Source organism: Dendrobates tinctorius, unplaced genomic scaffold (assembly GCF_039654945.1).
Source record: "Dendrobates tinctorius isolate UK_male_01 unplaced genomic scaffold, ASM3965494v1 ptg000232l, whole genome shotgun sequence".
Taxonomy (NCBI): Eukaryota; Metazoa; Chordata; class Amphibia; order Anura; family Dendrobatidae; genus Dendrobates; species Dendrobates tinctorius.
This window is the reverse complement of record NW_027361899.1, coordinates 9,475,465-9,500,042: the sequence shown is the minus strand read 5'-3', so window position 1 is coordinate 9,500,042 and position 24,578 is coordinate 9,475,465.

Sequence of the window (24,578 nt, the reverse complement as noted above, 5' to 3'; positions counted from 1 at the left end):
CCCTAGTGAAAATAAATTTATATAAAGTGTACATTAGCTATAAATAGTGCCATTATAAAGTGAACATGAAGATCAAGTGTCCCGGCTCTATGTTCATCGCCCTCCATCCTCTGCAGTTATAAGCTGTTTATGTACAATGGCCCTTAGTGTAAAATACAACTAAGAAAATATCATAAAAATGATCTTAAAACGGCAAAGTTCTCTGTGATTAATCAGACTCCCTGTGAATGATGGCTGCCAAGCACTGACTACTATGTAAATCTGGTTGGCTAATTCTGAATACAACCAAAGCCCCAATTATAAGGTCTTTTTGAATTTTGCAGGGCTCTGGCACTGCTCCTCCTGTTCCTCCTTGCACAAAGGAGGATGTAGAGGTCCTGCTGCTGGGTTGTTGTCCTTCGCCCCCCTCAATATCTCCTTGTGTACTGGCCTGTTGTCACGACTGCAGCCGCGGCCCAGCAGGCGCTTCCACACTGATGGCGAGGGGCAGGCATCCCCTGGGGACGCAATATGGACCCTCTATACCACAGTGGGGGACCTGGGGAAGGGGAGCGACCGGGATTCTGTGGCAGCTGAGAATGTGGACAAGGACACGTAGGACTTGATGACACCGCACTTCAGGTATAAATAAAGTAAAGTTAATTTAAAGTAAAGTCACAGTACATAAACAAAACCAGGACACACAAGGTCATCAGGGCATCAGGACACACGAGGTCATCAGGACAACAGGACACAAGGTCATCAGGACAACAGGACACACAAGGTCATCAGGACAACAGGACACACAAGGTCATCAGGACAACAGGACACACAAGGTCATCAGGGCATCAGGACACACAAGGTCAGAAGGGCAACAGGACACACGAGGTCATCAGGACACACGAGGTCATCAGGACATCAGGACACACGAGGTCATCAGGACATCAGGACACACGAGGTCATCAGGACATCAGGACACACGAGGTCATCAGGACACACGAGGTCATCAAGACGCATGAGGTCATCAGGACATCAGGATCACGAGGTCATCCAGAGGCAGGCAGGACATCAGAGTCACCCACAGGACATCAGAGTCACCGGCAGACATCAGACGGGAGTCGTTTGGTTCCGGACATCCAGCACGACCTACAGGCACCACTGCAGTCATCCAGCTCCAGGCAGCGGTCATCAGGTTCCAGACTGCCGTCGTCAGGCTCCAGGCATCGGACCTAGGAAGGAACTCAAGCGTGATGGTACTAATACCACAGGATTGCTAGGCCTGCATGGAGCTAGCACCGCATGGTAGTCAGAGCACAGCTTAATAGATGCTCAGCAGGAACACCGGTTGCAAGAGTCTCAGAGTCACTGGGTGCGGGGCTCCAAACACAGAGGGATTCCAGAAACATAACACAGCAGACAGCTCAGACATAGGTAAGGGATAGGTACAGGATCAAGGATTCAAGCCTGGATACACCGCCTCTAGGCCAGGGCGAATTTAGACAGGGTCAGGTACAGGATCAGGGATTCAGGCCCGGATATACCGCCTCCGGGGCAGGGCGAGGGAACAGGACAAAGCAGGAATCAAGGCAGGGAATTTGGTACCAAAACAGAGACAGACGAGGTCCAGGGACACAGACACGAGACACACGTGGCAAGGTTCAGGAGCTTTGTGAGTAGCTCTGGCCCCGCCCCTAGGGCAGGTAAGTTTATAAAGGAGCTGTCCCTCAGCAATTGGCTGGGGACAGTATTTCAAGTACACACACTAACCCTGATAAAAGCAGGGAAGGTGTGGCTGCGTATGCCCTAAGCACACACAGAAACCATTGCAGCACAATCAGTGCAGGAACTGCAGCCTAGAGCACCTGGCATTGTCTGCAAGCCTAGACACACGTGGAAAGTCATGCACCAGCTGCAAATGACCTCACAACCCGCGGACAGCTTCCACAGCGGCGACCAGGGACCGCACATGCGAATGTGCAGCAGAGCAAAGACCTAACACCACGTGCAGCTACGCAGCAGAGCAGGGAACTGAACAGGCTTCTTACAGGTAATAGCCAGCAGTATGCCAGCTCAATTAGGGGGAAAGGAGTAAGGGGATAAAGCAAACATATGCATTGTCATCCCGACAAGCAAATACAGACAGAACGGCATGACACCTGTCTTCTGGTATCTGCTCCCTTCTGACACTACGCTGACAGACACAACAACCCTTATTGCCACATCTCGCATTGATGTGACATCCTGGATGAGCTGCACTACCTGAGCCACTTCTGTGAGTTGTAGACAGTGCCTCATGCTACTGTACCTCTAGGGGTAAGAGCAATGACAAAATGCAAAAGTGACCAAAACAGCAGCCAAAAAGGATGAACAAGAAAATGATCTGTGGTCACCCCCTGCAGAACCCGCTCCTTTATAGGGATCTTGCTAATAGCTGATCATTTCTACTTGTTGTCTGTTCCATTTGCACAACAGCAGGATAATTTGATTCACAATCAGTGTTGCTTCTTACCTGGACAGGTTGATTTCACAGAAGTATGACTGACTTGGAGTTACATTGTGTTTTTTAAGCGCTCCCTTTATTTTTTGAGCAATGTATACAAATACTATTGCTCCTGGTTTGCGGGTCTCTTGGTACAACTTCTCATTACACATGTTGTCCCTGTTTCTTCCGGCCTGTATGCATATATATTTTTTTAATTAATAACATTTTCTATTTTTGAGTATCAATTGTGACTTTTGTATCATTGTTTTTTGCTTTTCATCACATATTTATGACAACTTGTCCATTTTAATCCTCACATCATTGGCATTATTGATGTGTTATAATATGATGGTTTATTTATATACACTTTTTAAATATGCCAATTCTTTCTATGAGTCAATTGTAGTGTATAAATCTGTATGTAGTGAGCTCACTCTGGTGGTGGCTGTATAAATCTGTATGTAGTGATCTCCCCCTAGTGGTGGCTGTGTAAATCTGTATGTAGTGAGCTCCCTCTAGTGATGGCAGTATAAATGTTTATGTAGTGAGCTCCCCCTAGTGGTGGCTGTATAAAGCAGTATGTAATGAGCATTCCCTAGTGGTGGCTGTATAATTCTGTATGTAGTGAGCTCCCTCTAGTGGTGACTGTGTAAACCTGTATGTAATGAGGACCTTCTAGTGGAGGCTGTAAAAATCTGTATGTAGTGAGCTCCTCCTAGTGGTGGCTTTATAAATCTGTATGCAGTGAGCTCCTCCTAGTGGTGGCTGTATTAATCTGTGTGTAGGGAGCACCCCCTAGTGGTGGCTGTAAATCTGTGTGTAGTGAGCGCCCTCTAGTGGTGGCTGTATAAATCAGTATGTAGTGAGCTCCCTCTAGTGGTGGCTGTATTAATCTGTGTGTAGTGAGTGCCCCCTAGTGGTGGCTGTAAATCTGTGTGTAGTGAGCGCCCTCTAGTGGTGGCTGTATAAATCTGTATGTAGTGAGCTCCCTCTAGTAGTGGCTGTATAATCTGTATGTAGTGAGCTCCCCCTAGTGGTGGCTGTATAAATCTGTATGTAGTGAGCTCCCTCTAGTGGTGGCTGTATAATCTGTATGTAGTGAGCTCCCTCTAGTGGTAGCTGTATAAATCTGTTTGTAGTGAGCTCCTCCTAGGGGTGGCTGTATAAATCTGTATGTAGTGAGCTCCTCCTAGTGGTGGCTGTATTAATCTGTGTGTAGTGAGCGCCCCCTAGTGGTGGCTGTAAATCTGTGTGTAGTGAGCGCCCTCTAGTGGTGGCTGTATAAATCTGTATGTAGTGAGCTCCTCCTAGTTGTGGCTGTATAAATCAGTATGTAGTGAGCTCCCTCTAGTGGTGGCTGTATTAATCTGTGTGTAGTGAGCCCCCCTAGTGGTGGCTGTAAATCTGTGTGTAGTGAGCGCCCTCTAGTAGTGTCTGTATAAATCTGTATGTAGTGAGCTCCCTCTAGTAGTGGCTGTATAATCTGTATGTATTGAGCTCCCCCTAGTGGTGGCTGTATAAATCTGTATGTAGTGAGCTCCCTATAGTGGTGGCTGTATAATCTGTATGTTGTGAGCTCCCCCTAGTGGTAGCTGTATAAATCAGTATGTAGTGAGCTCCCTCTAATGGTGGCTGTATTAATCTGTGTGTGTAGTGAGCGCCCCCTAGTGGTGGCTGTAAATCTGTATGTAGTGAGCTCCCTCTAGTAGTGGCTGTATAATCTGTATGTAGTGAGCGCCCCCCTAGTAGTGTCTGTATAAATCTGTATGTAGTGAGCTCCCTCTAGTAGTGGCTGTATAATCTGTATGTAGTGAGCTCCCCCTAGTGGTGGCTGTATAAATCTGTATGTAGTGAGCTCCCTCTAGTAGTGGCTGTATAATCTGTATGTAGTGAGCTCCCCCTAGTGGTGGCTGTATAAATCTGTATGTAGTGAGCTCCCTCTAGTGGTGGCTGTATAATCTGTATGTACTGAGCTCCCTCTAGTGGGGGCTGTATAAATCTGTATGTAGTGAGCTCCCTCTAGTGGTGGCTGTATAAATCTGTATGTATAGAAACTCTCCTAGTGGTGGCTGTACAAACCCAAAAGCAATGAGTTCCCTCAAGAAATGGCTGCATAATTCCACCAGCACTTAGTTCCCTCTATTGGTGGCTTTATAAAGCTGTATGTAGTGAGCTGTAAAATTCAAAGTGCACGCTACTCTCTTTAGTTTTAGCTTAATAAATCCATATGGATTGAGCTCCCCCAAGTGGTGGCTGTATAAATCTGTATTCAGAGAACTCCTCTTAGAAGTGGCTGCATAAATCCATTCTCAGTGCATTCCCTGGAGAGGAGGGAACGCACTATGCTCCCTCTAGTTATGTCTATATACGGTGCTGTGCAAATTAATTGGGACAAAGCATTTTTTTAAGTACAATTGTCAGTTGGTTACCAGTCAGTGATTCAAACCAGTTTTAACTGCTTTGAACAGGTGTGAGTGTACAACCTTGAGTAACAAAATGTGGTTTGACTAGTTTTAGTCAGAAAATAACAGCTAGCTGCCCCCTCCGCTTCAGTTGAGAGCTTGTTTCTGTGAGGAGTGGTTTAGTGTACTTTTTCTCTTGGAGGGCAACAAAGCCAGTAAAGAAACAACTTCTGACATCTCCAATGAAGGCAAAACGACTCGCATGCGAGAGAAAAAGTACACTAAACCACTCCTCACAGAAACAAGCTCTCAACTGAAGCGGAGGGTGCAGCTAGCTGTTACTTTCTGACTAAAACCAGTCAAACCACATTTTGTTACTCAAGGTTGTACACTCACACCTGTTCAAAGCAGTTAAAACTGGTTTGAATCACTGACTGGTAACCAACTTACGATTTTACTTAAAAAAATGCTTTGTCCCAATTAATTTGCACAGCACTGTAAATCCATATGCAGTGGGCTCCCCCTAGTGGTGGCTGAATACACTAATATACCATAAGTTCCTCCTAGTGGTGGCTGTATAATTCTAGCTTCTCTCAGAGGAGGCTGCAAGCAGCAATAATTATGTGATTTATAAAATCAGAAATCAAAACAGGATGCTAATAAAGCTGAACGACATTTTTGGATCCGTTAGTTGGGGTGAAGCTTCTTTAGATTTTTTTTAAAGAACAAGGCATCGGGTCCAGTATCTTGTTACATCTACTTAACATTTCTAGATGACAATTAGTGGCATTGATTTGTGATATTCCTCCGCTCTTCATGCCGCACAGTCGTTTTATGCATTTATTAATATTTATTTTATGTAAGGAATGATCTGCCGATTGTATCGCATCAAAACACAAACCCAAGGGGCCTGGGGTGGCTGCTCACCTGCATGTAGCGCGGCACGGGGACAGTAAATAATAAGAGGCGCAGTTTATGTGATTACTTTCCGGCCTCCTGCTGTGACCTCTACAAATTGAAACGTCCCTCGCTCAAATGTAACTCGGAAGAGGAGAAAGTTCAGGCGACGGCGGAAAGTGCAGGAGGCAAGAAATACAGAACATAATTAGATTTCCACTCGGCTAAAACAAATGATGTGAAATGATGGAGATGTATCCTTTAGATACCTGTACGGGAAGAAGAAGAAGAAGCAGTGATTCTACAGGGTAAATGACCTCGGGGAAATGTATCAATTCAATGACAATGTGAACCAGGATCTACTCACTGACAGCATGGAAAAGTAAAAACTAATGATGGATTCTCCACAAATACTGCTGTTATTACCGCTGAGTAATGCTCCCCAATTGCTGAAATTGTTACTGCTGAGTGACCCTCCTCAAATACTGCAATTATCACTACTGATCAATCATCCTCATCAATTATTAATGCTGAGCGATCCTCTCCAAATACTCCAATTAACAGTTCTGAGTAATGATGGGCGAACACGAACAGTAAAGTTCAGAGATCATACCGAACGCATACTGCTCGGATACGGACATCTCCAGGAAGTTCGTGTTACTGTTCAGTTTTGGCACCCCAAAGATCAGGTGTTTCCCACGCTGTCATCTGTGTGACAGTGCGAGATACACTGGCAGCTCTGATCAGCAATAATATCATTACCGGAGGTAAAAAGTTTACCTCCGGTCACAGAGGCATCGGCTGATGGGAATACTACTCCCATCAACCTACGGCTGCTGCCGCTAACAACAACGAGAGCAGGCATGGCTGATGGGAGTATTCATCAGCCACCACCTGCTCAATAAATAAGTAAAGACATGACATTGGGTCTTTCTATTTTTGATAAGTAGAATGGCAAAACTGACAGCTACGGGCTGCAACCCTCAAGTGTCAGCTTTATTATGGCTGGTTATCAAGAATAGAGGGGTCCCAATGGCATTTTTTTAAATTATTTAAATACATATTTAAATAAATGGTGTGGGTTTCCCCCCATTTTTGACAACATCCAAGCTAAAGCAGACAGCTGGGGGCTGATATTCTCAGGCCATTGATATTGCCCTCCCCAGCCTAAAAAATATCAGCCCACAGCCACCTCAGAAAAGGCACATATATTAGCTGTGCCAATTCTGGCACTTGGCACCTGCTCTTGCTGTTATTAGCAGCAGCAGGCGTAGGCTGATAGGAGTAGTACTCTCATCAGCCAATGCCTGTGAGCAGAGGTAAGCGTTTCACAGTCAGTCACAGCTGCTGGCTTACACTGTCATCTGACAGCATGGAAACTGCAGCTGATTGCCGGTGATAATCTTACTGCAGATCAGAGGCAGTGTTTGCTGTGCTTTCATGCAAATGACATCATGGCAAACAATGGATGTTTTGGTCCTCCAAATCATCTGAATGGGGTCTGGGTTGGAGTGCTGTTCTGATACCCAAACTGAACTTTTTAAAAAATGTTTGCCTGAACCCGTCGTGCCCGAACATCTATCTAGGAGCTTGCCCATCACTACTGCTGATCAGATATGTGGTTAATAGCGAATTGATTTGCTGAAAATCACAACACTGAAAAGATGTAAATTGACCTAAAAAGACAAGCAAATGACTTAGGTCTCCTAGCACTACTGTATATCCAACCTTTCTTTAACACAATCACAGGCTTAATAATGTCACTTCACTAAAAAACCATGGAAATGGATGGTAATCTGTTAATAACCATCAGCCCATCTGATAGCACATTGCATTGGCAGATATTTTATGTTTTTCATAAACTAAAAAACAGTTCATGTGATATTTCAGACAGATGTTTGCAGAACACTGACTTAAAATGACAGTGTCGCTGTCAGAGGTAACATCATCCTGACTGATGTGCCATGTATATTTGATAATTCCTTTGTCTTCCTCCCCCGCCAATACACTCAGCAGGGTCAAAGAGAACAATTATGACCTGTGGTTGGTAATACTAGTGTCCGCATGGCTGCTGCCAGTGATGGTGATATCTAAAGTTCCAGCTAGCTGCTCACACGTTCTTAGGACTTTTTCACACGTACCAAAGACACTGACACATGTAGACTCATTCAAGTGAATGGGTCTGTGCACATGTCAGTGTGTTTCTATGGACCGTGTGTCTGTGGGCAAAACAGGCTGACTTATCCACAAAACGTCCCTCACACGTGCACTCGGTTGACATGCATGGATGTCATCCGTGGGACACGCATCGGCACAAGGAAAGAATCGCTACAGTAAGCGCTGTTCCCCGGCGCTGGGTGCTGAGAACAGCTCTCATCATTCTCCCCTGCTCTGCCGGTGATCAGCGCGAGCAGGGTAGAATGATGACAGATGTATTCAAATGAGAATAATGACATCAGGAGGCAGCTGATGGGACTAATACTGCCATCAGGATACACGTGCTGCCGCTAATAACAGTAATAGAAGAAGCGGCTGATGGGAGTATTCACCGCCTGCCGCCTGTGCTATTAATAAATAAATAAATTAAAAATCCGGAGTCGGTTCCTCTGTATTTTCTATAACCAGCCAGGCAAAACTCACAGCTGGGGGCTACATCCCTCAGCTGTCAGCTTCAACAATGCTGGTTATCAAGAATAGAGGGGTCCCCATGCTGTATTTTTAATTATTTAAATAAATAGTTTTAAAAAACCGCCTGGGTCCCCCCATTTTTTTCAACCAGCCTTGCTAAAGCTCACAGTTGAGGGCTGGTATTCTCAGTCTGGTAAGGGGCTATTAATATAGACCACTACAGCCTCAAAATAGCAGCCCGCAGCAGCCCAGAAAAGGCGCATCTATTAGATGCGCCAGTTCTGGCACTTTGCCCGGCTCTTCCCACTTGCCCTGTAGAGGTGGCAAGTGGGGTTCATATTTGTGTGGTTGATGTCACCTTTGTATTGTCAGGTGACATCAAGCTCACGGCTTAGTAATGGAGAGGCGTCTATAAGACTGAAGAAGTGTGGACAAAATGTAGGTCAGACCTGAGGGACATAGGACGGACCCATACTTCATTGTCGCATTCTATTGCCACCTAGTTGCTTTGTACTGATTTTTGGTCAAAATACATAATATATTTATCTACATCTTTATAGCAAAGCAACCCCTTTGGCATCTCTGACACTTACTTATATCACTCCGGATTACCCATGTGATGTTTCATGCACTTTAATTCTATGCACTGGCACTTTTGAATATTATATAGTGACTTAAACACAGACGTTGATTAATCTTTTGTACTCGAGATTCCATAATTTTCTTTGCTAATAATTTGAGTTAACACTGCAGATAATTTATTTATGATTTTTTTTCCTATTTATTAATTTATTATATCGTTGAATGCTAAATTATACTAATATAATATATACGTAAAAATATATTTTTGAAAAGGAGGGGGTCTGTACCATTCAAGTGCTCCTCACACTAGATGCGTCTGGTTTTAAATATTTTGTTCTATGATTTAATTTGATGTAATAAAAAATGATGCATTTTAAGTAACTTTGGCCTGTGTTCCCATCCTTACTGCTCTTTACTTCCCTATTTAGGGGAACTTATTATTATTTATTAGTATAGCACCAATTATTCCATGGCGCTTTACATGTAACAGTAGTATAGCCTGATTTAAATATCGATACTAAATAAATTAAGAATGCTTTGCTTGCATTTTGCTATCATTGACGGATCAGTAACGTCTCCACCCTGTGATTTCCATAATTTCATGCCATTTCCTTCTTGGTGTTACAATTCTAATGATGAGGATTGTATTTACGCTATATGTGCCTTCATGAGGCCACCTAGTGGTTGTGATGTGCATTGCAGTCTGTAAAGGGTTTTGCTAGGATAGTGACATAAGGAATGCAATTAGTATAGAGAGAAACCGTCGTCTTTACATACAATAGCAGGAAGGTTTGGTTGGATCCCTGTAGGAAGATAATAAGATGAAATAGGAATAAAATAGCTTACTGAGAGTTCTTGGAACAGTTCTGCTTTCCTTTCCTATTGAAGATGTGCTTTAAGCACTGCTATATGTTAATATTCATTCCATTGGATCCACTCAATAGCCGGATGACCTTGATGTCACATTTCTACACAACATAAAATTCTCTTTGCATTGTAAAAATCAATTATAAAAACTCAATGCAACAAATCACTGACACATGGAAACTGGAGAGGGCAGACGGCAGCAGTAATGGAGGAGAGATGAAGCCGCGTCGCCTCTGTCACTCAGATTACTGAGCGGATGCGTCTAGAGAGGTGACGCTCTCTCCGTGAGAAGGGATTTGTCGCCATAGGAGAGGGGCTAATCCGCGAGGGATCAGTGCGCTGGGATTTCCCCTAATTATCTTCCATTTCTGAACTCTCCTTCCTCCATCGTCGGTTCAGAGGAAGGTTCCTTTGTGTCACAAGAAGCTTAACGTGGAGCGACCTAAAGGATTTCCATCTCATCAGAATCCAGCCGTTCAGCAATTATAAAGTCACCGACATTCAGGACCTTTATGTGACTTCCACATCTAAGAGCCAGATCTAACGAGACAGCAAAGTGGTGCTATGATGGGACATTGCCGACACGGGAACAATATGCACTACGGAAACATGGGCACCGATAATGTACGGAACTACCAAACACTCACCCATCACCAACCAATTCTGTACAACCCCCAATGTGTCAGAAAATGTGCAGTATATGCGACTAAACCGACCTCTGAACACCACAATGATAGTATCTGCAGAAAATGCAGTCACTGTACACATACATTACTGACCCTGAGTTACATCCTGTATTATACTCCAGAGCTGCACTCACTATTCTGCTGGTGCAGTCACTGTGTACATACATTACATTACTGATCCTGAGTTACATCCTGTATTATCCTCCAGAGCTGCACTCACTATTCTGCTGGTGCAGTCACTGTACACATACATTACTGACCCTGAGTTACATCCTGTATTACATTCCAGAGCTGCACTCACTATTCTGCTGGTGCAGTCACTGTGTACATACATTACTGATCCTGAGTTACATCCTGTATTATACCCCAGAGCTGCACTCACTATTCTGCTGGTGCAGTCACTGTGTACATACATTACATTACTGACCCTGAGTTACATCCTGTATTACATTCCAGAGCTGCACTCACTATTCTGCTGGTGCAGTCACTGTGTACATACATTACATTACTGATCCTGAGTTACATCCTGTATTATACCCCAGAGCTGCACTCACTATTCTGCTGCTGCAGTCACTGTGTACATACATTACATTACTGATCCTGAGTTACATCCTGTATTATACCCCAGAGCTGCACTCACTATTCTGCTGGTGCAGTCACTGTGTACATACATTACATTACTGATCCTGAGTTACATCCTGTATTATACTCCAGAGTTGCACGCACTATTCTGCTGGTGCAGTCACTGTGTACATACATTACATTACTGATCTTGAGTTACATCCTGTATTATACTTCAGAGCTGCACTCACTATTCTGCTGCTGCAGTCACTGTGTACATACATTACATTACTGATCCTGAGTTACATCCTGTATTATACTCCAGAGCTGCACGCACTATTCTGCTGGTGCAGTCACTGTGTACATACATTACATTACTGATCCTGAGTTACATCCTGTATTATACTCCAGAGCTGCACTCACTATTCTGCTGGTGCAGTCACTGTGTACATACATTACATTACTGATCCTGAGTTACATCCTGTATTATACTCCAGAGCTGCACTCACTATTCTGCTGGTGCAGTCACTGTGTACATACATTACATTACTGATCCTGAGTTTCCTCCTGTATTATGCCCCAGAGCTGCACTCACTATTCTGCTGGTGCAGTCACTGTGTGCATACATTACATTACTGATTCCAAGTTACATCCTGTATTATACTCCAGAGCTGCACTCACTATTCTGCTGGTGCAGTCACTGTGTCCATACATTACATTACTGATCCTGAGTTACATCCTGTATTATACCCCAGAGCTGCACTCACTATTCTGCTGGTGCAGTCACTGTGTACATACATTACATTACTGATCCTGAGTTACATCCTGTATTATACTCCAGAGCTGCACTCACTATTCTGCTGGTGCAGTCACTGTGTACATACATTACAATACTGATTCTGAGTTACATCCTGTATTATACTCCAGAGCTGCACTCACTATTCTACTGGTGCAGTCACTGTGTTCATACATTACATTACTGATCCTGAGATACATCCAGTATTATACCCCAGAGCTACACTCAATATTCTGCTGGTGCAGTCACTGTGTACATACATTACATTACTGATCCTGAGTTACATCCTGTATTATACTCCAGAGCTGCACTCACTATTCTGCTGGTGCAGTCACTGTGTACATGGGTCGCCCTCCCAGGGCAGCTGGGTACTCGGTACCGGGCCGGTGTCAGGGGGGATGTGTCACAGCGGCGGTGACCCGGTCCGTGGCCCTGGGTGCCCAAATCAATGGTGTTTTTTAATGTAGTTTGTGTGAATAGTTCGTGACGCCACCTGTGGTGTTCGGCAAGGGAGGTGCTAAGCCGAAGCTGCATGCAGATCCGCTGGGACTGATGATGTGGTGCAGCAAAGATGGTGTAGCTCCCCACAGGTGGAGCTGTAGTCCCAGGGCAGTGTAAGCGCTATGGATCAGGAGAGGCGCAGGATGGTATGGATGCTGGTACCCAGATGTAGCGGTGCTGAAGATGTTAGCGCACAAATGAATAGAGGACACCAGAGCTGCAGCTTCAAAGCTTTACTCACAGTTCGTGGTCCACACTGGTGCCTGCCTCCGTGCCGTGTCCTCTGGGGTAAAGACTCAATCAACCTCCCGGGCAAGTCAGGGCTCTCCTCTCCAACACTCCGCCAACATGTACCTTCCTGAACGACTCCGCCAATGCGCCTTGTCGTGGGAAGCACTCCAGTACTTAGTAACCCTGGAATGCCGCCTAGAGATGTTCCTAAATCTCTACTTGCACGGCAGACAGCTGTAGCCTGCTTCGGGGATGCCTCACTCCTGGCTCTCTATCCGTGTTGCTGTTGTGTCCCAAGTCTTAGATGGGAGTAGTGCATTTACAGTCAACTACTCCACCGGTGTCTGCTGCAGAACCATAAGTGTCCATACAACCTTGGGGACTGGGCCCCGGCCTTGCGCTGAGAACCTATAGGCAGGGTTCCTCTTCCAACCCACTTCTCCTCTCTGTTCTCTACTCCTTCGTTCCGTACTTCACTCTCTTTCTTATGGGTGCTTAGGTTACAGTTCTACGTCTTTCCACCTTCCTTACTTTCCCGTGCCAGATGGCTCAGGTCACTGAGGCAGCTGCAGCACTCCTTCCTCCATCCCTTCTTCCAGGGATCCTCACTCCTCTCTGAGTGACTTCCTACTCCGCCGACCTTTGGTCAGACTGACCCCTAAGGGACTGACCTGTAATTCTAAACCTTCCCAATCTTTTATATGGATCTAAACTCCACCCACCTCCCAACACATCCAGTGTTCCAAGCAGGGAACCACCAGAGGTGCTCTGCTACTCTCTAAGCACTGAGCCGCAATGAGGTTGTGCAGAACTACCCTGTTGTGTGGGGTGCGAGTGTTGGAGTGTGGAAAGGAGCTCCCAACTTACCCAGAAGGTGGGGCACCACACCTTAGGAGAAGGTTCAGTACCTCTGTGGAGACTGAGCCTCAGGGGCGCCACACTATGGATCAGGAGAGGCGCAGGATGGTATGGATGCTGGTACCCAGATGTAGCGGTGCTGAAGGCGTTAGCGCACAAATCAATGGAGGACACCAGAGCTTGCAGTTTCAAAGCTTTACTCACAGTTCGTGGTACACACTGGTGCCTGCCTCCGCACCGTGTCCTCCAGGGTAAAAACTCAACCAACCTCCCGGGCAAGTCAGGGCTCTCCTCTCCAACACTCCGCCAACATGTACCTTCCTGAATGACTCCGCCAATGCACCTTGTGGTGTGAAGCACTCCAGTACTTAGTAACCCTGGAATGCCTCCTAAGATATGGTCCTAGAACTCTACTTGCATGGAAGACAACTGTAGCCTGCTTCGGGGACGCCTCACTCCCGGCTCTCTGTGTTGCTCTTGTGCCTCAAGTCTTGGATGGGAGTAATGCATTTACAGCCAACTACTCCACCGGTGTCAACTGCAGAACCATAAGTGTCCATACAACCTCGGGGACCGGGCCCCGGCCTTGCGCTGAAAATCTATAGGCAGGGTTCCTCTTCCAACCCACTTCTCCTCTCGGTTCTCTACTCCTTCGCTCCGTACTTGACTCTCTTTCTTATGGATGCTTAGATTACAGTTCTACGTCTCTCTCCTTCTCCTCGGACCCGTCCTCAGACTCTCCTGACTGACTGTCCTTCTGTTAGACTGACCTCCTCCTCTGGGACTCTCCCCAGACTGACTTGTAATCCTAAACCTTCCCAGTCTTTTATATGGATCTAAACTCCACCCACCTCCCAACACATCCAGTGTTCCAAGCAGGGAACCACCAGAGGTGCTCTGCTACTCTCTAAGCACTGAGCCGCAATGTGGTTGTGCAGAACTACCCTGTTGTGTGGGGTGCGAGTGTTGGAGTGTGGAAAGGAGCTCCCAACTTACCCAGACGGTGGGGCACCACACCTTACGAGAAGGTGCAGTACCTCTGTGATGACTGAGCCTTAGGGGCGCCACATACATACATTACATTACGTCCTGTATTATTCTCCAGAGATGCAGTTTTCTATCACAGATAGTCATTGTCGGCCCTAATGCTCAGTGAAGGTCACTTATGGACTATTGTAACTGTGTAAACTTGAGCTGCCTGTACAATATGTAAATGTAATACAATTTTGTCTTTTTATTTATTTTTATTAATATTTGTAGCCTTGATATGAATTATATCCTAGTAAGAGCTATATATATATATTCTCACTTATAGCATGGAGCTATGTTAGTCTGGAGTGAACCATCGCTGCGACACACGATGAATCAGATGAGGTTTATGGTAACTTGCAGCCGCCCCTCTCCGCCGGTGTCACCGGATTATGGATCACACATTTTGTAAGGTCACTTCACCCATGAATAATAGATTGTGTTTTTTATTTTATTTTCTGTTCATAAATCTGTATAAAACATTTATGGGTCTTTTGTTTCCTAAAAGTTTCCCTCGAATATCTGCCGTCTGAACATTTTTCTTTCTAAATGACATTTTTTTTTTGCTGTTTTTTATCAGATCTAGTGACCTAATATCTAGAAGTATTTGTAATTCTTCTTTCCTTCATATCACTATATGTCGGAGCTTCAGCTCTGCCTTAGATCATATTCCAGTTGTTCTGCGCTTGTTTAGTGACCTCTTTACACAGGGTGACGAATAATGGGAGTAGAAGGATCATCACTAGTAGCTCAGACTGTCCCTGTCCAGCAATATGTTCTCGGCAGCACATGTCGTGATTACAGCAGGTCATGTGCCGCTGAGAACTATAATCTTCATTCTGCCATAGATGATCGATTGCCCCATGAATCAGCGGTCTCCTCATTTGTTGGCTGACTTCCATCATGTTTACAAATGGTCATTTGCATTGTTGGAATTTTAAGGCTATATTCACATGTTGAAATTTGCTGCATTTTTTTTCTGCAGGCAAAACTCTCTAAGGCTGGTTTCACATTAGCGCTTTTGTGCGCAGCGCATCGTGCGCACCCGTGCGCATGCGCACTGCGCACCTATACTTAACATGACGTGCGCATGGTCTTGCGCATACTTGCGTTTTCGTGCGCATGCGTTTTTTTGTCTTTTGCGCCAGGCGCGCCAGACGCAACATGTTGCATTTTTGGTTCCGCCCTGTCTCGTCAAAAAAACGCATGCGCACGCTTGCGCACGGAATGCGCAAAAACACCACATTGGAGCCTATGGGAACGCATGCGTGCGCATGGTCTTGCGCACGCTTGCGTTTTTTTGCGCATGCGTTTTTGAGTTAAACAAGTCTAGAATGTTCTCTAGACAATGGAAAAAACATCACACTTAAAAACGCATGCGCATAAAAAACGCCAACGCATGCAAAAAACGCATGTAAAACGCAAACAACGCTGCGTTTTTTTTACACATCAGCGTGCGCATGACGTTAAAAAAACGCGCGTTTGTTTTGCGTTTTTCTTTGCGTTTTTTATGCGCCCGATGCGCTGCGCAAAAAAACGCTAATGTGAAACTAGCCTTAGCTGTAAAGAAGCCGTTTTTGCTGCATTTTTGCAGTGTTTCTCGGCATCCCAAAGATCAGCGGGGAGGCGGGAGAGTTGAATTGGTCAAGATTCAGAATGGTTTATATAAGTCATTGGCAGAGAATTGAGGTGTGAGGAGATAGAGAAGAGAGACTGAGAAACTGTAGCCAACACCACCATCTGCTGAACCAAACTGAACGTGAAAGTAAGGGCTCGAGTCTCTCACACGAAAACCTGGCACTGCCGCCGGCATTCGGACCGGAGCGTGCGGCTGTATAGAAATACATGTAGCCGCACGCTCCGGTCTGAGTGCCGGCGGCAGTGCCAGGTTTTCATGCAAGACTCTCACAAGTGAGTATGAGCCTTAAAAGAAAGAATTGTGTTAGCAGGAACCCAATGGTCCTGGGGGATTTGCAGGGGAAGTGAATTAACCTGCCGGTCGTGATCAGGCGACAAAGAAAGGACTTCCTGAATATAAAAGTCCTGGCCAGGCTGAGAAGGGCAGTTGGCGCCAGAACCTGCACCAGGGTAAGTTGTATGCCTGTGAGGTGCGCTTGCAGCCACCATTGGCACAGAAGAGCCCGAAAACGGTCAGATACCAGAGAAGGCTAAGCTGTGAGGAAGATCCATGCCCTGCTCCAGTGGTAGGCTGTGATCAGAGCCAGGCCCAAGAGACGCTGCCGCCCAGTTACTGGGACATGTTTGGAAAGCGAGACAGGAAGGACATTGTGCATCAGTGAGTGGGATTAGGGCAACTCCAATTAAGGTGTGGGCTCCAGACTATGCTGGAGAAGTACTGAAGACCAGAGCAACACCGGTCAAAATCCAGAACCCAGGAGATCAAGCACCGAAGATACCGGAAGAATACACGATCGGAGACTCTCACCTCAGCTGATGATTGGAGGACGCCAGTGAGCCAGGCAGTTGCTTTCAGCACAGACTCACGTTACCGGGTGTGGGCAGGGGGAGGCGGCAGATGAGACAGGACCTGGCTGACGATAAGGAGCCCCAGAAAGTGTTATTAGACTTTGTCAGGGCCTGGAAAGCTGCTAGGGTGCCCTAGAGACTATTCCTGCTAAATACAGCATCTGCACCCTCCCAACTTCCCGGCTAGACCAAAGTTGGACTGTAGACCCCGAGCTAATCTCGAGGACAAATCTCTCGTAGTGTACTATCCAATATATCTATATGTATATAATTGCCTCTTGCTTGTAAATGATACTGTGGAAATTGTTCCTGTGCATTTATCTGTGATAATAATCTTTCCTACTTTTAACCCCGTTAAGTGAATAAAGTAGAAGTAGATTGCTGATCCCACCAGTGGTCTCTGGTGTTACAAAACATAGTAAAACATTGTTTAAAAACAGGCAGGGAAATGCTTTATCTCACAAAAGAACTGGCTGGGATCCCATGATGTATGTCTGCAGATGTGGTGCGATCAGATCATGTTCCTTCATGGTCTCAGCCATTACACCGTACACAGCAGGGGCACATCTATAAGATTATCTCAGCACAGGAATATTTTATTTAAACAAATCTAATTGTGAAAGATTTTATTATTAGAGATGGGCACCCTGCATGACAGCTTGACAAAACACCGGCTGCTATAATCGGCGGTAAGATCATTACCACCGGTCAGAGAGCTGCGGTTCCCACTCTGTCTGATGACAGCATGAGCCTTTTTGGTAAGTATCGGGGGCTTTATAAGGTCGGCCTCCTCTGACCTCCGGTGCCATCTCATCTTGATACCTGACATGATGGACATCACCTATATCGTATTTGCCTCCTGATGAACCGCTGGTCCGGGGAAACGCGTTGGGGTGACTCCAGAAATGATAAGTGGCCACTCTTCTAATCTATATGTATGCTCCATTGTTAGGGTACATTTATTATAATATGGTGGACCTTGATGTCATGATGTGGTAATTGTTCTTCTAATCTTTCTGGGTTTGCTGCAGTAGCTATAGGGCATTCTTACCATTCGTCTCTGCACTATCGGTCATTGTTTTCATACCTGCGATATTAGGGACCGGCAGGGCAGCAAGGGACAGTCCTCGCTGAGTGGGGGCGCCAAAAAATCGGGATCCCTAGGGTGCCAACCTCCACGGATCGGAAGGAATCAGAAAGGCTCATCATAGGGCTTTGCGGCATCTCAGTTCAGGTCTTTTTATTGTGGCATTTGCCATTTTTTTCACTGGGAAATTCGTGTTTTTATATTTAAATGAGATAAAACAGTTTTTATAGGGATTATATGTTCACTTTCTGTATTAGTAATTCTTACAGTATCGGTGTTTTTTTCAAACTGATGACAGCATGAGCCAGCCGCTGTCACCAGCAGTAAAAAGATTACCTCCAGTCACACGTGTTGGCTGAGGAGGGAGTACTACTCTCATTAGCCTACGCCTGCTGTGGCTAATAACAGCGAGACCATGGCTGATGGGAGTATTCATCAACCGATGCCTGTGCTAAAAATAAATAAAAAAGAAAAATTACAAGGGGTCTGTTCTATTTTTAATAACTAGCGCAGGCAAAACTGACAGCTGCGGACTGCAACCCTCAGCTGTCAGCTTTATCATGGTTGGTTATCAAGAATAGAGGGGTCCTCATGCCATTTTTTTAATTATTTAAAAAAATGATTTAAAAAAGGGCTTGGAGTCCTCCACATTTTTGACAACTAGCCAAGCTAAAGCAAACAGCTGGGGGCTGGTATTCTCAGACGGGTTAGAGGCCATCGACACTGGCCCTACCTGCTTAAAAATATCAGTCTGGAGTCACCCCAGAAAAGGTGCATCTATTAGATGCCAATTCTTGAACTTTTCCCGAATCTTCCCTCTTGCCCTGGTGCGGTGGCAAGTGGGGTAATGGTTGTGGGGTTGATATCAGCTGTTTTATGGCCGCTGACTTCAAGCCCACATGTTAGTAATGGAGTGGCATCTATAAGACACCCCCATTACTAACTCCATTGTACAAAAGACACAGCCAGTATAATGTCCTTCAACCCCTTCCTGACATCAGACGTACTATCCCGTCCATGGGACCCGGGCCCCTATGCCCATGGACGGGATAGTACGTCTACCGCGATCAGCGGCGCCCACGTGCTAATTATCACAGCTGACACCCGGCACAATGGACCGCCCCCGACACGTTAACCCCTTGCACACCACGATCAAACATGATCGCGGTGTACCGGGGGTTAAAGGGAAGCATTGGCAGGGAGGGGGCTCCCTCCGTGCTTCCCTGAGCCCCCCACGGCAGCGCAATGTGCAGCGCTGCTGCGGGGGGGCTCCTTTCCTGCAGGCCCCCGAATCCAAGATGGCACGGGGGCCTTCGGGGGCCTGCAGGAAGCTGGCTTCCTCAGTGCCTGCAAAGCGCAGGCATGAGGAAGCCTTCTGCACTGCCTGTGACAGATCGCTGATCTGTCACAGTGATCTGTGATGTCCCACCTGGGACTATTTAATAAAGTTAAAAAAAAATAAAAAAAAGTGTTAAAATAAACTTAAAAAAATCGCCAAATAAATTAGAAAAAAAAAAAAATATTCCCCCAAATAAATCCATTTTTTGGAAATAAAAAAAAACCAATTAAAGTACACATATTAGGTATCGCCGTGTCCGTAATGACCCGCCCTATAAAACTGTCCTATTAGTTAACCTCTTTAGCGAACCCCTTAAAAAATAAAAATAAAAAACGAAGCAAGCAAAAAATAATGATTTATTATCATACCGCCAAACAAAAAGTGTAATAACACGCGATCAAAAAGACGCATATAAATATCCATGGTACCGCTGAAAACGTCATCTTGTCCCGCAAAAAACGAGCTGCCACACAGCATCATCAGCGAAAAAATAAAAAAGTTATAGCTCGCAGAATAAAGCGATGCAAAAATAATTATTTTTTATATAAAATAGTTTTCATTGCATAAAACCGACAAAACATAAAAAAACGACCTAAATGAGGTATCGCTGTAGCCGTACTGACCCAAAGAATAAAACCGCCTTATCAATTTTACCGCACGCTGAACGGTGTAAACGCACCCCCCCAAAAGAAATTCATGAAACACTGGTTTTTGTTCACTCTGCATCCCAAAAATCGGAATAAACAGCGATAAAAAAATGTCACGTGCCCGAACATGGTACCAATAAAAATGTCAACTCGTCCCGCAAAAAATAAGACCTCACATGACTCGGTGGGTCAAAATACGGAAAAATTATGGCTCTCAATATGTGGTGATGCAAAAACTATTTTTACAATAAAAAGCGTATTTTAGCGTGCGACAGCTGCCAAATATAAAAACCGCCATAAATAGTAAATCAAACCCCCCGTTATCACCCCCTTAGTTAGGGAAAAATAATAAAATAAAAAAAAAATGTATTTATTTCCATTTTTCCATTAGGGTTAGGGCTAGGGTTAGGGTTAGGGCTGAGATTAGGGTTAGGGGTGTGTTGGGGTTCGGGTTGGAGTTAGAATTGGGGGTTTCCACTGTTTGGGCACATCAGGGGCTCTCCAAATGCAACATGGCGTCTGATCTCAATTCCAGCCAATTCTGAGTTGAAAAAGTCAAATGGTGCTCCTTCCCTTCCAAGCTCTGCCATGCACCCAAACAGTGTTTTACCCCCACATGTAGGGTATCAGCCTACTCAGGTCAAATTGCAAAACAATTTTTGGGGTCCAATTTCTCCTGTTACCCTTAGGAAAATAAAAAATTGGGGGCAAAAATATCATTTTTGTGGAAAAAAATTATTTTTTTATTTTCACGTCCGAGCGTTATAAACTTCTGTGAAGCACTTGGGGGTTCAAAGTGCTCACCACACATCTAGATAAGTTCCGTGGGGGGTCTAGTGTCCAAAATGGGGTCACTTGTGGGGAGTTTCAATAGTTTAGGTACATCAGGGGCTCTCCAAACGCACATGACACCCGCAGACCATTCCATCAAAGTCTGCATTCCAAAATGTCACTGCTTCCCTTCCGAGCCCCGACGTGTGTCCATACAGTAGTTTTCTCCCACATATGGGGTGTCAGCGTACGCATGACAAATTGGAAAACAACTTTTGGGGTCCAATTTCTCCTGTTACCCTTGGGAAAATGAAAAAATTGGGGACTAATTGATCATGTTTGTGGAAAAAATATGATTTTTTTATTTTCATGCCCGGGCATTATAAACTTCTGTGAAGCCCTTGGGGGTTCAAAGTGCTCACCACACATCTAGATAAGTTCCTTAGGGGGTCTCGTTTCCAAAATGGTGTCATTTGTAGAGGGTTTCCACTGTTTTGGTACATGAGGGGTTTTCCAAACGCGACATGGTGTCCGATCTCAATTCCAGCCCAAAACGTCAAATGGTGCTGCTTCCCTTCCGAGCTCTGCCATGCGCCCAAATGGTAGTTTACCCCCACATGTGGGGTATCAGCGTACTCAGGACAAATTGCACAATAACTTTTAGGGTCCTGTTACCCTTGGGAAAATAAAAATTGGGGTGAAAAGATCATTTTTGTGGAAAAAATATGATTTTTTAATTGTACCGCTGTACGTTATAAACTTCTGTAAAGCCCTTGTGGGTTCAAAGTTCTCACCACATATCTAGATACAGTCATATGTTAAAGTTTGGGCACCGCTATTAAAGTTAACCTTTTTTCTTTATAACAATTTTGGTTTTTGCAACAGCTATTTCAGTTTCATATATCTAATAACTGATGGACTCAGTTATATTTCTGGATTCAAATGAGGTTTATTGTACTAACAGAAAATGTGCAATCTGCATTTCAACAAAATTTGACCGGTGCAAAAGTATGGGCACCTCAACATAAAAGTGACATTAATATTTCGTAGATCCTCCTTTTGCAAACATAACAGCCTCTAGTCGCTTCCTGTAGCTATTAATGAGTTCCTGGATCCTGGATGAAGGTATTTGTGACCATTCCTGTTTACAAAACAATTCCAGTTCAGTTAAGTTTGATGGTCGCCGAGCATGGACAGCCCGCTTCAAATCATCCCACAGATGTTCAATGATATTCAGGTCTGGGGACTGGGATGGCAAATTCCAGAACATTGTAATTGTTCCTCTGCATGAATGCCTGAGTAGATTTGGAGCGGTGTTTTGGATCATTGTCTTGCTGAAATATCCATCCCCTGTGTAACTTCAACTTCGTCACTGATTCTTGCACATTATTGTCAAGAATCTGCTGATACTGAGTTGAATCCATGCGTTCTCAACTTTAACAAGATTCCTGGTGCCGGCATTGGCCATACAGCCCCAAAGCATGATGGAACCTCCACCAAATTTTACTGTGGGTAGCAAGTGTTTTTCTTGGAATGCTGTGTTTTTTTAGCCTCCATGCATAACGCCTTTTTGTATGACCAAACAACTCAATCTTTGTTTCATCAGTCCACAGGACCTTCTTCCAAAATGTAACTGGCTTGTCCAAATGTGCTTTTGCAGACCTCAGGTGACTCTGTTTGTGGCGTGCTTGCAGAAACGGCTTCTTTCGCATCACTCTCCCATACAGCTTCTCCTTGTGCAAAGTGTGCTGTATTGTTGACCGATGCACAGTGACACCATCTGCAGCAAGATGATGCTGCAGGTCTTTGGAGGTGGTCTGTGGATTGTCCTTGACTGTTCTCAGCATTCTTCTTCTCTGCCTTTCTGATATTTTTCTTGGCCTGCCACTTCTGGGCTTAACAAGAACTGTACCTGTGTTCTTCCATTTCCTTACTATGTTCCTCACAGTGGAAACTGACAGGTTAAATCTCTGAGACAACTTTTTGTATCCTTCCCCTGAAAAGCTATGTTGAATAATCTTTGTTTTCAGATCATGTGAGCGTTGTTTTGAGGAGCCCATGATGCTACTCTTCATAGGAGAATCAAATAGGAGAAATACTTGCAAGTGGCCACCTTAAATACCTTTTCTCATGATTTGATACACCTGACTATGAAGTTCAAAGCTCAATGAGGTTACAAAACCAATTTAGTGCTTCAGGAAGTCAGTAAAAAGTAGTTAGGAGTGTTCAAATCAAGAAAATGATAAGGGTGCCCATACTTTTGCACCGGTCAAATTTTGGTTAAATGCAGATTGCACATTTTCTGTTAGTACAATAAACCTCATTTGGATCCAGAAATATAACTGAGTCCATCAGTTATTAGATATATGAAACTGAAATAGCTGTTGCAAAAAACAAAATTGTTATAAAGAAAAAAGGTTAACATTAATAGGGGTGCCCAAACTTTTACATATGACTGTAAGTTCCTTGGGGGGTCTAGTTTCCAAAATGGGGTCACTTGTAGGGGGTTTCCACTGTTTAGGTACATCAGGGACTCTCCAAACGTGACATGGCGTCCGATCTGAATTCCAGCCAATTTTGCATTGAAAAAGTCAAACGGCGCTCCTTCCATTCTGAGCTCTGCCATGCGCCGAAACAGTCTTTCCCCCCCACATATAAGGTATCAGCGTACTCAGGACAAATTGCACAATAACTTTTGCAGTCCAAATTCTCCTGTTACCCTTGGTAAAATAAAAAAAATTGAACCTGAAGTATTTTTTTTGTGAAAAAAAGTTAGATGTTCATTTTTTTTTAAATATTCAAAAAAATTCCTGTGACGCACCTAAAGGGTTAATAAACTTCTTGAATGTGGTTTTGAGCACCTTAAGGGGTGCAGTTTTTAGAATGGTGTCACTTTTGGGTATTTTCTATCATATAGACCCCTCAAAGTGACTTCAAATGTGATGTGGTCCTAAAAATAAAATGGTGTTGTATAAATGAGAAATCGCTGGTCAACTTTTAACCCTTCTAACTTCCTAACAAAAAAAAATTTTGTTTCCAAAATTGTGCTGATGTAAAGTAAACATGTGGGAAATGTTAGTTATCAAGTTTTTTGTGTGCCGTATCTCTGTGATTTAAGGGCATAAAAATTCAAAGTTGGAAAATTGTGAAATTTTCAAAATTTTAGCCAAATTTCCGTTTTTCTCACAAATAAATGCAAGTTATTTGAATGAAATTTTACCACTAACATGAAGAACAATATGTCATGAGAAAACAATGTCAGAATCACCGTGATCCATGGAAGCGTTCCAGAGTTATGACCTCATAAAGGTACAGTGGTCAGAATTGTAAAAATTGTCCCGGTCATGAACGTGCAAACCACCCTTGGGGGTGAAGGGGTTAATTGAAAGAAAGACATATACTCCTTTATGTGAAATTAAAAAAATCACTTTTCTACTCACCTTACGCCTAATCTATTGAAGCCATTGTCCCCTGTAAAGAAAATAAAATAATAAACAACCATTTCCTTCACCTATCCAAAGTGAAGATTAGCATTATTATCCCACATCATAATCCATCTGTGCGATATCTGGTTTACACCCTAAATGGTGCCATGATGCAATCATCCAGGATGAAAACCAGGACACAATGAGGTGCTGCGAGCGCAGCTTCAGTGACGAGCGTTGATGTCATAGAGGTTACCACAGGTCACTGAAGGTGCTTTCCCTCCGGCAGTTCACTGCGAGATGGGACGATGAACTGCGGTGAC